The sequence below is a fragment of the Bubalus kerabau genome, chromosome 4 (assembly GCF_029407905.1).
Source record: "Bubalus kerabau isolate K-KA32 ecotype Philippines breed swamp buffalo chromosome 4, PCC_UOA_SB_1v2, whole genome shotgun sequence".
Classification (NCBI taxonomy): domain Eukaryota; kingdom Metazoa; phylum Chordata; class Mammalia; order Artiodactyla; family Bovidae; genus Bubalus; species Bubalus kerabau.
Window position 1 is genome coordinate 164,160,807 of NC_073627.1, and position 13,582 is coordinate 164,174,388.

General features: G+C 39.4%; 1 long non-coding RNA gene across 1 annotated transcript; it reads left to right on the forward strand.

Annotated features, from left to right (window-relative positions):
• The first annotated feature begins 981 nt into the window (after nucleotides 1–981).
• Nucleotides 982–7,501, forward strand: LOC129650579 (uncharacterized). Its single transcript, XR_008713838.1, has 2 exons — nucleotides 982–1,343; nucleotides 6,651–7,501. It is a non-coding gene; the product is annotated as an uncharacterized LOC129650579 (long non-coding RNA).
• The last annotated feature ends 6,081 nt before the right edge of the window (nucleotides 7,502–13,582 follow it).

Here is a 13,582-nt window from a genome sequence, read left to right on the forward strand (position 1 = left end):
CCATGGCAAAGGTCATGAGGAAGGAGGCTCGACATACGCAAAGGCGGGATCGAGCCTCAGGAGTCCCCCTGGAAATCCTCGAGCATCTACCCCCATAACCAGAGCCTGCCTACTTTACTACTTTGTGCTCTCACCTACACCTCTGACTTTACGGGGGGCTGTCCCCCACCACCTCTTTCGGAGAAGGAGTTAACTTAAAGCTCCAGTTGATAAAAACCCCTGGGCGTGACAAGAGTGTTTTAACCTACAAACTCCTCTGAAGGTTCTCTAGCCTGCCTGACAGGCTTGTCCGGCCACATGTGATTGCTCACAGCCTCCCAACCATGAGAGGCACAAGATGCTTTAAACCTTCTAAAAACAGGTTCCTTAGAAAAGTTAGAAAATTATTAGTATAAGTATAATGGGCTGATTAGAAATCATATTGGTGAAGGGTTTTTCATTTGTTGAGCCAATGTTTACTGCTAAGTCTCCACATCCCCTGCCCTTATACACATTAATGAATATATAGAAGAAATAAGTATTAACCTTTGATATTAATCACGTTAGACCTTAGGCTAAGTAAATTCTTTCCTTAACTGAAACCCACTACACCCTCACCCTATAGGAATGTAACTTTATTTGGGTGGCGTCTGTTTTAAGAATAATCACCCCTGGAGAAATAAGTGTCCTGGTTGACTGACCGCTGTCACAAGGAGAGGGTCGTAAATTGTCAGCAGGCCCCCTGGCCAGAAGATGATGTAACACCCCTAAGACCTCTGTATACATTTGTATGAAGCACCTGACTTTGATAAAAGTCAGGACTGCTGACCCCGCGTGACTTTTGCATAACACCTCAGTGTATAAAAGTAGACCATGGAAAATAAAGAATTGGGATCAGTTCCTCGAAAGACTGGTCTCCCCATGTCTCTCTCTCTCTCTCACTCTGGTTGAGTCTCCATCTGGAGCGCGGAACCCACCATGCTTACTAATTATGCCTGGGCTTCTAAGATCCGACCGGGGAGGCCTCAGTGTCTCCTCTCCTTCGGGAGAACGGAAGGACGCCTGCGGCCTACGTAAGTGGTGCAAGCTTCTTGTCTTGAAGTTTTATTGGTCCCCCGCGTAAACCAAGCTACTCAGCCTCTTTTCTCCACTGAATTTTCCTACTGAGCTATCCTTATTTCAGCCGCTTTTCTCCACTGAATTTTCTCACTGAGCTATCCTTATTCTATTACTCTTTGTATCCTTAATTAAAGTGTAATTAAGCAGTTGTTCCCTGACCCTCGCCTAGCCGTCTCTCCTTCGAATACCCTGGATCAGCTGGGGCTGGTCCCCGGCAGGTGGCGCCCGAGACAGGATTTTCGAAGGTAAGCTCCCCAAAGCAATTAGGGTCATCAGCTCTTTTGCTCCCCCGTTCTGGGAACAACTGGGTCATCAGCTCTCTTGTTCCCCCACGGAGCAGTTTGGGTCATCAGCTCTACTGCTCCCCCCTCGAAACAGTTTGGGTCATCAGCCTTCTGTTTCCCCCCCGGGACAATCTGGGTCACCAGCCCTATTGTCCTTCCAATGTTCGGGACGGCTAGGACCCCACTCAAGGGTGCCGCGGACCCCCCTGTACGATAGACAGGGCTGAGGAGTGGGAAGTGTTGAAAGTGTTGAAGACTTAGAGAAAACGGTTTCTGAAGTTAAAAGGCCAAAGAAAAGCCTGATCTTTTAAAAGCTAAAAGCTTTATCTTCTATTATACTTAATTTTCTGACATGGGTAACACTGCAACTAAGAATGGCAACTCTTTATACAAGTAATCTTGAAACTGTTAAAGAGGCTACTGTTAATTTAGATACTTGGGTGAAGGTAAAAAACAACTAAAAACTTATCCTATAAATATGATTAAAAATGTTCTGGACCCTCCTCATGAGGCTGTGGGATAGCCTATGGGAGAAGCTATAGCGGTGGATGGTAATGGGTCTCCACCTTCTGCGCAGATCATATTTTCTGCCATTGACAAAGGAAAGGAGGGAGACTGTGCTCTACCTCCCGAGGAAGGAGAGGGCTTACAGGACGCTGCGGCCGGGCGCCCTGGCGAGCCCCCTCCCCCTCTACACAAACCTTTAAAAATTTATCCAACAATTTCTGATTTAAGGCAACTACCCCACCTCCGCTTGCACCTCCCAGGGCCTAACAATTCCCCAGTTTACATCCAAAGTCTCCCAGACAATTGCCTAAAGCTGAAAAAGATAAAAAAGATTTTTTTTTAAAACTAAGGAGCTTTTAAAGAATACACAATATACAGAGCCTGCTCCTTGCAAAAAACCCCCTCAGGGGGGCCTCACCCAAGCAAAAAAAAAAAAAAGAGAGAAAAAGAAAAAAGTGAAAAAGAAAAAAGGAAAGAAAATAGAGAAAGATCTAAAGATAAAAAAAGAACTAAAGAGTGAAAAGGAGAGAGGAACGGAGAAATAAGGAATCAGGGAATGCAGCAAGATAGAAAAAGGAAAAAAGGAAGTTAGAAAAAGAGATACAGAGAGAAAGAGAGGGGGAGAGAGAGAAATAAAGTAAGAAGGAAAAAGGGGGAATGAAAGAGGGAAACAGGAAGGAAATGATAGAAAGTAAAAGAGAAGAGAAGAGGAAGGAAAAAAGATAGAGTGAGGGAAAGAAAACTTGAGAAAGATTTAGAGAAGAAGGAAAAAAAAAAAAAAATCAGCAGAGGAGAGAGGAGAGGACTTAGAGGACACTGTGGCCTGACGCCCTGGCGAGCTACCTCCCCCTCTGCGCAAACTTTAAAAAAAAACTTATCCACCACTTTCTGATTTGGGGCGATAGCCGCCGCCTCCGTTTGCGCCTTCCAGGGCCCAAGAGTTCCCCACTTTGCCCCCAAAGCCTCTCAAAGTGTTGCCTAAGCCTGAAAAAGATAAAAAGTTTTTTAAACAGTGGAGCTTTTAAAACAGACTGCATGCACAATATGCAAAGGTGCTCCTTGGAGAAAACCCCCTCAGGGGGGTCTCACCCAGGCTAAGAGAAAAGCAGAAAGGTAAGGGGATTTAGCAACAATATTAACCCTTTGACAAGCCGGTTACTCCAATTCCAATGGGAGTGGCTGGCCCCCTACCTGAGGGCATTGTAGGACTTGTGCTAGGGCGTAGCTCGCTTTCTTTTCAAAAAATTTCGGTGGTGCACGGTGTAGTAGATTCTGATTATATTGAGAAATTAAAATTTTGACCTCACCGCCTACTAAAACTGTGCAAATTAATAAAGGTCAAAGAGTAACACAGCTTTTGCTTTTACCTTAGTATCAGACAGGAAAAAACTTGACTTCTCAGGCTAGGAGCCACAGAGTATTTGGATTTAGTGATCTAGCTTTTTGGGTGCAGGAAATTACAGCTCCAAGGCCTTTAAAAGATCTTTTAATTCAAGAAAATAAAATGTCAGGGCTATTAGACACAAGAACAGACATCTCTTAACATTGCTGGAAAAAACTGGCCCAGTTCCTGGCCCACGCATACTACTGAAAATGAGTTGGTGGGATTAGAGAAAGTGGTATGCAGGGTGGGAATGCTGTAGAAAAAAAGGTGAGGGAGAGTTTAAAACCTTGAGGAGTAGTGAGTTCCCCATTGCTGGAAGTATTCAAGCAAAGATTAGATGGTTGCTTGTCATATAAAAAGCTATTGACCAGATTTAGTTTACAAAACGATAATTGGAGAAGCTTATAAAGATGTTGTGCAACACCTCTTTACTTGCTTCTCATATTTAGGTGCCAAAAGTTTTGAAAATTGATAATGCCCATTTGAAGATTGTTTACTAACTTTAAATGATTTCCAAAAATTATTAGGGGACATTAACTAGATACGCCCACATTTAAAACTGACTACTGCAGATTTAAAGCCTTTATTTGATTGCTTAAAAAGCGATCCTAATTCCAGTTCTAAGCGAAAGTTGACTAAGACGACAGATGAGACTTTAAGTGATCAGTTAATTAGGATTAATAATACCAAAAGATGAGATTAAATTATTCTTGCCACAAAACATACACCTACAGGGTACTTGTGACAAAAAGGCCCATTGGTTCCATCTACCAGTGACCCCAAGAAAAATAGTTTTATCTTATCCCAGCTTGGTGGCACAATTAATTATAAAAGGAGGAAAAAAGAAGTGTGGAACTTTTTACAAAAAGAAGTAACAAATATAGTAATTCCATTCAATAAGGATCAACTGCAAGTCTTTTACAAAATAGTGATGATTGGCAAGTTGCCCTGATAGATTTCAGGGGTCAAATTTTGTTTCATTTGCCCTCAAGCCCCCATAGTAGTTAAAAGTTCAAAAATGTTAGATTGGCAGTTTAAAGATACCTGTGAAACTTTCCAACCCTATGTAGTTCCTATGCTCTCCTTTACCCTATGGGAGAGGGACGTGCTGTCTCAAATAGGAAATACTCAGAGAAGGGTTTTCTCAATTTCTTAGTTATCAACAGGCGGTACAATTAACAATACTATATATATTATTATTATAAATACATAATATAAATATATTTGCCTAATTGCAGTTTGCCTAATTAGATATGGGTATACATAATTCTATTTATAGATCTATACTTAACTAATTTGTATATAAATTAAAATGTATACTATATATGCATATTATATATATACTGTATAATTAAATGTATATTGCAGTAATATAATGTGTGTGTGGCTGATATTAATTGGTATGGATTGATGCTGTGATGATATATGTTCTATATACTGTATAATTATATTATATATGTGTGACATATATTATTGCAGTACATTGGTTTGTGTTGGTTGGTATTAGCTGTGTACGTATTGTATTGCTTTAATATATATTAATTAATAATTATAAAGATTAATTCAAGTATATTGATTTATATATATTAGATGTCAATAAGTTTATACTTGTTGCCATATATAAATACATATATAAATACATTTTGCATTTAGGCATATCTATATACCAAAATGAGATAAGGAGTTTATACATTTATTATTTAAATTTATACAGAGACCTAAACTAAACATTAGACCTAAATTAACATATCCCTAAATTTATGTTGTTAAAATGTAAATTTTAAAAATTTTAAAAATTAAATTGACAACTGCTTGACAATTCCTTTACCATAAAACCCCCATAGGTGTAATTGGGGTAGCCAGACAAAAAATTGGTTTTATGGCAAAACGGCCCCCCTAGAGTGGGTCCATCTTCCCACTCAAACTAAAAAAGTAGTGGCTTCTTATCCAGGATTGATAGCTACTTTGATATTAAAAGAAAAAAGCAGAACATTAAATTATTTGGTAAAGAGACATCAGAAATTGTAATTCCATATAATAAGAAACAACTTGATGCTCTTCTAATGTTTGAAAATTGGCAGATTGCTATAGGAAACTATTTTGGTCAAATTTTTGCATCATTTACCTTCACATGTTTTGTTGAATTTTATATCCAGACATCCAGTTATTTTTCCTGTCAGATGTAAACAATCTCCTATTCCAAATGCCCAGATAGTTTTTACTGATGCGTCAGCAAATGGTAAAGCCTCCATAGTCACTAAAAATCACCAAAAGGTTTTAGAAACATGGGAAACTTCAGGTCAAAGAGCTGAAATAACAGCAGTCATAGAGGCTTTTGCTATGTTTGCAGATGAGGAATTTAATCTTTACTCTGATTCTCAGTATATTGTCAGGTTGTTTCCACACATTGAAACAGCGGTTTTGCCTGAAAATAAAACTACCATATTTCATTTGTTAAGTAATTTACAGCAACAAATTTAGAAAAGAAAGAAAATATTTTTTATTGGACACATTTGGGCTCATTCCGGATTGCCCGGCCCTTTAAATGCCTTTAATGATTTGGCTGACTTGTTAACCAGAAATACAGTGGCTACTGTGATTGAGGAGGCCAGAGCCTCTCACTCACTTCATCATCAATATGCTACTGCTTTAAGATATCAATTCCAAATTCCCAGAGAAACTGCTAGGGAGATTGTGCGCTCTTGCTTACACTGCCCCCCTGTTTATAATAGTTTACCTATGGGAGTTAATCCTTGCGGTCTCAAACCTAACGTACTCTGGCAAATGGATGTTAACTCATGTCTCTTCATTTGGAAAACTGTCCTTTGTTCATGTAACTGTAGATACCTTTTCTCACGTTATTATTGCAACTGCTCGTACAGGGGAAGTAGTTAAAGATGTGATACAACATCTCTTTACTTGTTTTTCATATTTGGGCCTGCCAAAAGCTCTAAAAAACTGACAACGTTCCTGCTTACACTTCTAAGTCTTTTCAGGAATTTTGTATAAAGTTTCAAATTAAACATAATACTGTCATCCCTTATAATCCCCAGGGACAGGCCATTGTTGAAAGAGCGCATCAAACATTAAAAATCCAAATTCAAAAACTAAAAGAAGGGGAGTTTAAGTATAGCTCTTCCCATCAAATCTCCCCATCAAACATGCTCTTTTCGTAATAAATATTCTAAATACTGATCTGGCTGGAACTACTGCAATGCTTCGTCATTGGTGCCTAGAGCAATTAAATGCAAAACCATTATTCAAATGGAAGGACCTCTTCTCAGGACAATGGGAGGGTCCTGACCCATTATTAACTAGCGGTGGAGGATGCGCTTGTATTTTTCCAGAGGACGCAGATTCACCAATTTGGGTTCCAGACAGGCCAGGTTCGAGGCACGCGCTTGCTCGCCCCGCCCACCAGGCAGCTCTCGCCTCCGCGCTTCCAGCCTCGCCCTGCACCCTCCTCACTGCACCCCACGACCTAGAGCAAAGAAGTTTGTGCAGCAAGTGAGGGCCAGAGAGGAGAGCGCACCCGCAAAGTGCCATCCAGACCAGCGCAGCGCCCGCCAGCAGGGGAGACAAGATAAACATCGAGATCCCGGCGAGACTGACAGGGCTGCTGCAGCGTGAACTCCAACCAAAAAATAATTCTACTTATTCTGTTTTAGCTTGTCTACCCTCGCCTTATGTTTTCCTTTTTACTAATGACTCCAACAAACTTAATGTATTCATGAATTATTCAGGTGGACCTAACGTGGTAACTTGTGAACAATGTATGCTTTCATCTTGTTTAAACCCTCAATGTAATGTTTGCTCCTTTGTGGTGTTACAATGCCCATCCTATCTTATGGTGCCTATATGATAGCTATGGTCTTGCCGTGTTACAGCAACTACAGGATTTAATGCGATCGCGACGGTTTGTGGGCCTACTTATTTTAGGAATATCAGCTTTAATAGCAGCAATTAGTTCTGTTACTGCGGCAGCAATATCATTGACTCAACAAGTGCATACTGCCCAATATGTTGATACTATGTCTAAAAATGTCTCTTTAACTCTAGCAACACAGGAAGTTATAGATAGAAATTTAGAGATGAGAGTAGACGCCTTAGAAGAGGCAATAATGCATAGTGGCACTGAGTTACAGGCTTTAAAGGTGAAGATGGCTTTGACATGCCACGCTGATTACAGGTGGATATGCGTGACATCTTTGAAGGTAAACGAGACAGATTATGAATGGGAAAAGATTAAAAATCATATCTCAGGTGTTTGAAATAGTTCTGATATTGGCCTGGACTTAGGGAAACTTCATAATCAAATACAGACCTTGGAACACTCTCGACTGGATTTTACCACCGCTGGAGCAGCTAATCACTTTTTTCATACCTTCTCTAACTTTATTTCTGGAAAAAATATTCTGTCTAATATCCCTAGTTATGCTGTCGTTGGTGCTCAAATCCTACTTCTCATAAACATTCTTCCTTGTATTGTCAGGATTCTTCGGCAGAGCATTCGGAAGCTCTCGACTGAGCTGCATCTGGCTGTTTTAAGAAATAAAAAAGGGGGAGATGTTGGGAGCCGGCATGAGGCACTCCGCCCATGGCAAAGGTCATGAGGAAGGAGGCTCGACATACGCAAAGGCGGGATCGAGCCTCAGGAGTCCCCCTGGAAATCCTCGAGCATCTACCCCCATAACCAGAGCCTGCCTACTTTACTACTTTGTGCTCTCACCTACACCTCTGACTTTACGGGGGGCTGTCCCCCACCACCTCTTTCGGAGAAGGAGTTAACTTAAAGCTCCAGTTGATAAAAACCCCTGGGCGTGACAAGAGTGTTTTAACCTACAAACTCCTCTGAAGGTTCTCTAGCCTGCCTGACAGGCTTGTCCGGCCACATGTGATTGCTCACAGCCTCCCAACCATGAGAGGCACAAGATGCTTTAAACCTTCTAAAAACAGGTTCCTTAGAAAAGTTAGAAAATTATTAGTATAAGTATAATGGGCTGATTAGAAATCATATTGGTGAAGGGTTTTTCATTTGTTGAGCCAATGTTTACTGCTAAGTCTCCACATCCCCTGCCCTTATACACATTAATGAATATATAGAAGAAATAAGTATTAACCTTTGATATTAATCACGTTAGACCTTAGGCTAAGTAAATTCTTTCCTTAACTGAAACCCACTACACCCTCACCCTATAGGAATGTAACTTTATTTGGGTGGCGTCTGTTTTAAGAATAATCACCCCTGGAGAAATAAGTGTCCTGGTTGACTGACCGCTGTCACAAGGAGAGGGTCGTAAATTGTCAGCAGGCCCCCTGGCCAGAAGATGATGTAACACCCCTAAGACCTCTGTATACATTTGTATGAAGCACCTGACTTTGATAAAAGTCAGGACTGCTGACCCCGCGTGACTTTTGCATAACACCTCAGTGTATAAAAGTAGACCATGGAAAATAAAGAATTGGGATCAGTTCCTCGAAAGACTGGTCTCCCCATGTCTCTCTCTCTCTCTCACTCTGGTTGAGTCTCCATCTGGAGCGCGGAACCCACCATGCTTACTAATTATGCCTGGGCTTCTAAGATCCGACCGGGGAGGCCTCAGTGTCTCCTCTCCTTCGGGAGAACGGAAGGACGCCTGCGGCCTACATAAGTGGTGCAAGCTTCTTGTCTTGAAGTTTTATTGGTCCCCCGCGTAAACCAAGCTACTCAGCCTCTTTTCTCCACTGAATTTTCCTACTGAGCTATCCTTATTTCAGCCGCTTTTCTCCACTGAATTTTCTCACTGAGCTATCCTTATTCTATTACTCTTTGTATCCTTAATTAAAGTGTAATTAAGCAGTTGTTCCCTGACCCTCGCCTAGCCGTCTCTCCTTCGAATACCCTGGATCAGCCGGGGCTGGTCCCCGGCAGGGTAGGAAAAAGTCTGATGGAATATGAGTTATGATTTATACTATGTAACTCAGAATTCAAAGCTGCTGCAGACACAAAATTCAAATAGAGAAGATTAGCATGTGAAAACAACTTCACCAAGTGTCATTCAAAACTATAAGATATTGTAAACTGCAACTGTTGCTTCAGGCCATGTTTTTCTCCAGATATATGATGAAGAATGTGATGGCAGGATCATTCAGTTTCAGTTCAGTCACTGACTCTTTGCAACCCCATGGACTGCAGCACACCCAGCTTCCCTGGCCATCACCAACTCCTGGAGCTTGCTCAAACTGATGTCCATTGAGTCAGTGATGCCATCCAACCATCTCATCCTCTGTCAATTCCTTCTCCTTCTGCCTTCAATCTTTTCCAACATCAGGGTCTTTTCCAATGAGTCAGCTCTTCCCATCAGGTGGCCAAAGTATTGGAGTTTCAGCTTCATCATCAGTCCTTCCAATGAAATTCAAGACTGATTTCCTTTAGGATTGACTGGTTTGATCTCCCTGCAATCCAAGGGAGTCTCAAAGTCTTCTCCAACACCACAGTTCAAAAGCATCAATTCTTCAGTACTCAGCCTTCTTTATATCCAACTCTCACATCTATACATGACCACTGGAAACACCATAGCTTTGACTAGATGGACTTTTGCTGGCAAAGTAATATCTCTGCTTTTTAATATGCTGAGTAGGTTGGTCATAACTTTTCTTCCAAGGAGCAAGCATCCTTTAATTTCATGGCTGCAGTTACCATCTACAGTGATTTTGGAGCTCCCCAAAATAAAGTCTCTCACTGTTTCCATTGTTTCCCCATCTATTTGCCATGAGGTGATGATCTTCATTTTTGAACAATGAGTTTTAAACCAGCCTTTTCCATTCTCCTCTTTCATCAAGAGGCTCTTTAGTACTTTACTTTCTGCCATAAGGAGGCAGGATCATATGATAGCTCTATTTTTACTTTTTAAAGGACCCTCCATACTGTTCTCCATAGTAGCTGCAACAATTTGCAACAACAGTGTAGGAGGGTTTCCTTCTCTCCACATCCTCTCCAGCACTTGTTTGTCGATTTCTTGATGATAACCATTCTGACTGCTATGATGTGATATTTCAATATTGTCTTGATTTGCATTTCTCTAATAATTAGCAATGTTGAACATCTTTTCATGCGCCTCTTAGCCATCTGTATGCCTTCTTTGGAGAAATGTTTATTTAGTTCTTCTGCCTATTTTGATTGCATTGTTTGATGATTAAACCATATGAGCTGTTTGTAAATTTTGAGACTAATACCTTGTCATTCACATCATTTGCAAATATTTTCTCACATTGTGTGTGTTGCCTTTTAGTTTTGCTTTACAGTTTCCTTAGCTGACCTAAAGCTTTTGAGTTTAATTAGGTTCCACTCATTTTACTCTGAGAGACAGAACAGATATTTCTGTCATTTATATTAGAGTGTTCTGCCTATGTTTTCCTCTAAGAGTTTGTCCATTTACAGATGAATAGAAAAAGAAAATGTGATACATATATACAATGGAATATTACTCAGCCATTATAAAGAATGAAATAATGCCATTTGCAGTAACATGGACAGACCTGAAGATTGTCATACTGAGTGAAATAAGTCAGACAGCAAAAGTGAAATATTGTATAATATCACTTATATATGGAATATAAAAGTGATACAACTGAACTCCTTTATAAAATGGAGAGTCACAGACTTACAGAACAAACGTATGGTTACTGAAGGGTGGTGTGTAGTACTGTATTTAAAGTCATTAACCAACAAATACCTCTGACATATCACACAAAACTCTGCTCAATAATATGTAAAAACTAAATGGGAAAAGACTTTGAAGATGAATAGATACATGTAAATGTATGACTGAACTGCTTTGCTGTACACCTGACAATAACATAACATTGCTAATCAACTATACTCCAATATAAAATAAAAAGCTTAAAATATATGATAAAATATATATTTATGACATATAAATATATGATATATCTTGGTTGCCAAAATATGTCTTGGTTACTGTTGTTACTTTTAGTTAGTTACTTTTTAATTTCTAACTGCAGAAATTAAACATGCTTGTGGCTTTTCAGAAAACTATTACAGAAATACAAAATATTGAAAATCTCTTAGGAAGCCCCAGGAAAACATAATCACTCTTAAATATTTAGAAAATAATAAAGACACATGTATATTACCATATGTGAAATGGATGACCAGTCCAAGTTCAATGCATGAAACAGGGCATGCAAAGCTGGTGTACTGGGACAACCCAGAGGGATGGGATAGGGAGGGAGGTGGGAGGGGGTTTGGGGTGGGGGAACACATGTACACCCATGGCTGATTCATGCCAATGTATGGCAAAAACCACCACAACAGTGTAAAGTAATTAGCCTCCAATTAAAACAAATTAATTAATTAAAAAGAAAATAATAATAAAGACAAAAAGTGTTCTAAAAGATACTTTGTAACCTAAAATAAGTACACAGCCAATTATTCAAATTCACTATGAATTAGTACATATATCATATATTTATTTTTATATTGTTCATTTATTTATAATTTCTCTCCACCAACATATAAAGCTGTTATATGATGAGCAGGAACTTTTTATCATCCTATAATATCAAAAAGATCTAGTAGAGAACATGACATATAATGGATGCTCAATAAATTGTTTTTTAAAAAAATAAATGAACCACATCATGTATAAATGCTGAAATTTGTATCTTCCATATCTGAGTTAACAATGGTTTTTCAAAAAAATATCTGATTCAATATAATATTTTATAAATTAACTATATTAACATTTTCCCCTTCATGGATCACAGCCTTCTCATGGTGAAGGGGCTTATGTAACTCAATGAAGCCATGAGCCATGCCCTGCAGGGCCACCCAAGATGGACAGGCAAAAGTGGAGAGTTCTAACAAAACATGGTTCACTGGAGAAGGGAATGACAAACCACTCCAGTACTCTTGCTGTGAGAACCCCATGAACAAGAACAATATGAAAAGGCAAATAGATGACACAGGAAGATGAGCCTCCCAGGTCGGAAGATGTCCAATATGCTACTGGCAAAGAGCAGAGGGCAATTACTAATAGCTTCAGAAAGAATGAAACAGGGCAAACCAGAAACAATGCTCAGCTGTGGAAGTGTCTAGTGGTGAAAGTAAATTCTGATGCTATAAAGAACAATATTGCATAGGAACTTGCAATGTTAGGTCTGTGAATCAAGCTAAATTAGGGGTAGTCAAGCAGGAGATGGTAAGAGTGAACATTGACATCTTAGGAATCAGTGACATAAAATGGACAGGAATGGGCAAATTTAATTCAGATGATCATTATATTTACTGTGTGCAAGAATCCCTTAGAAGAAATGGAATAGCCTTCAGAGTCAACAAGAGAGTTTGAAATTCAGTACTTGGGTGCAATCTCAAAAATGACAGAATGATTTCAGTTTGTTTTCAAGACAAACATTTCACCAAAATAGTAATCCAAGACTATGCCTGAACCACTGATGCCAAAGAAGCTGAAGTTGACTGGTTCCATGAAGACCCACAAAGACCTTCTAGAACTAATACCAAAAAAAGATATCCTTTTCATTATAGGGGATAGGAATGCAGAGGTAGGAAGTCAAGAGATATCTGGAATAACAGTGAAGTTTGATCTTGAGCTCCTTATTGCAAAATTGAATTCAATTTCTTAAACTGAAGAAAGTAGGGAAAACCACAAGGCTATTCAGATATGACCTAAATCAAATTCCTTATGATTATATAGTGGAGGTGACAAATAGATTCAAGGGATTAGATCTGGTAGACAGAGTGCCAGAAGAACAATGGATGGAAGCTCCTAACTAAAGGAGGCAATAAACACCATCCCAAAAAAAGAAGTGCAAGAAGGCAAAGTGGTTGTCTGAGGAGGCTTTACACATAACTGAAGAAAGAAAAGAAGCAAAAAGAAAGGGATAAAAGGAAAGATGCATCCAACTGAATTCAGAGTTCCAGAAAATAGAAAGGAGAGAAGAAGGCCTTTTTCGATGAAAAATGAAAAGAAGTAGAGGAAACAATAGGATAGCAAAGATTAGAGATTTCTTCAAGAAAACTGGAGATATCAAGGGAATATTTCACACAGGAATGGGCACGATAAAAGACAAAAATGGTAAGGACCTAACAGAAGAAGAGATTAAGAAGAGTTGGCAAGAATACACAGAAGTATATGCAAAAAATTCTTAATGGCCGGGATAACCATAATAGTGTGGTCACTCACCTAGAACCAGACATCCTGAAGTCAAGTGGGCCTTAGGAAGCATTATTATGAACAAAGCTGGTGGAGGTTATGCAATTCCAACTGAGCTATTTCAAATCCTAAAA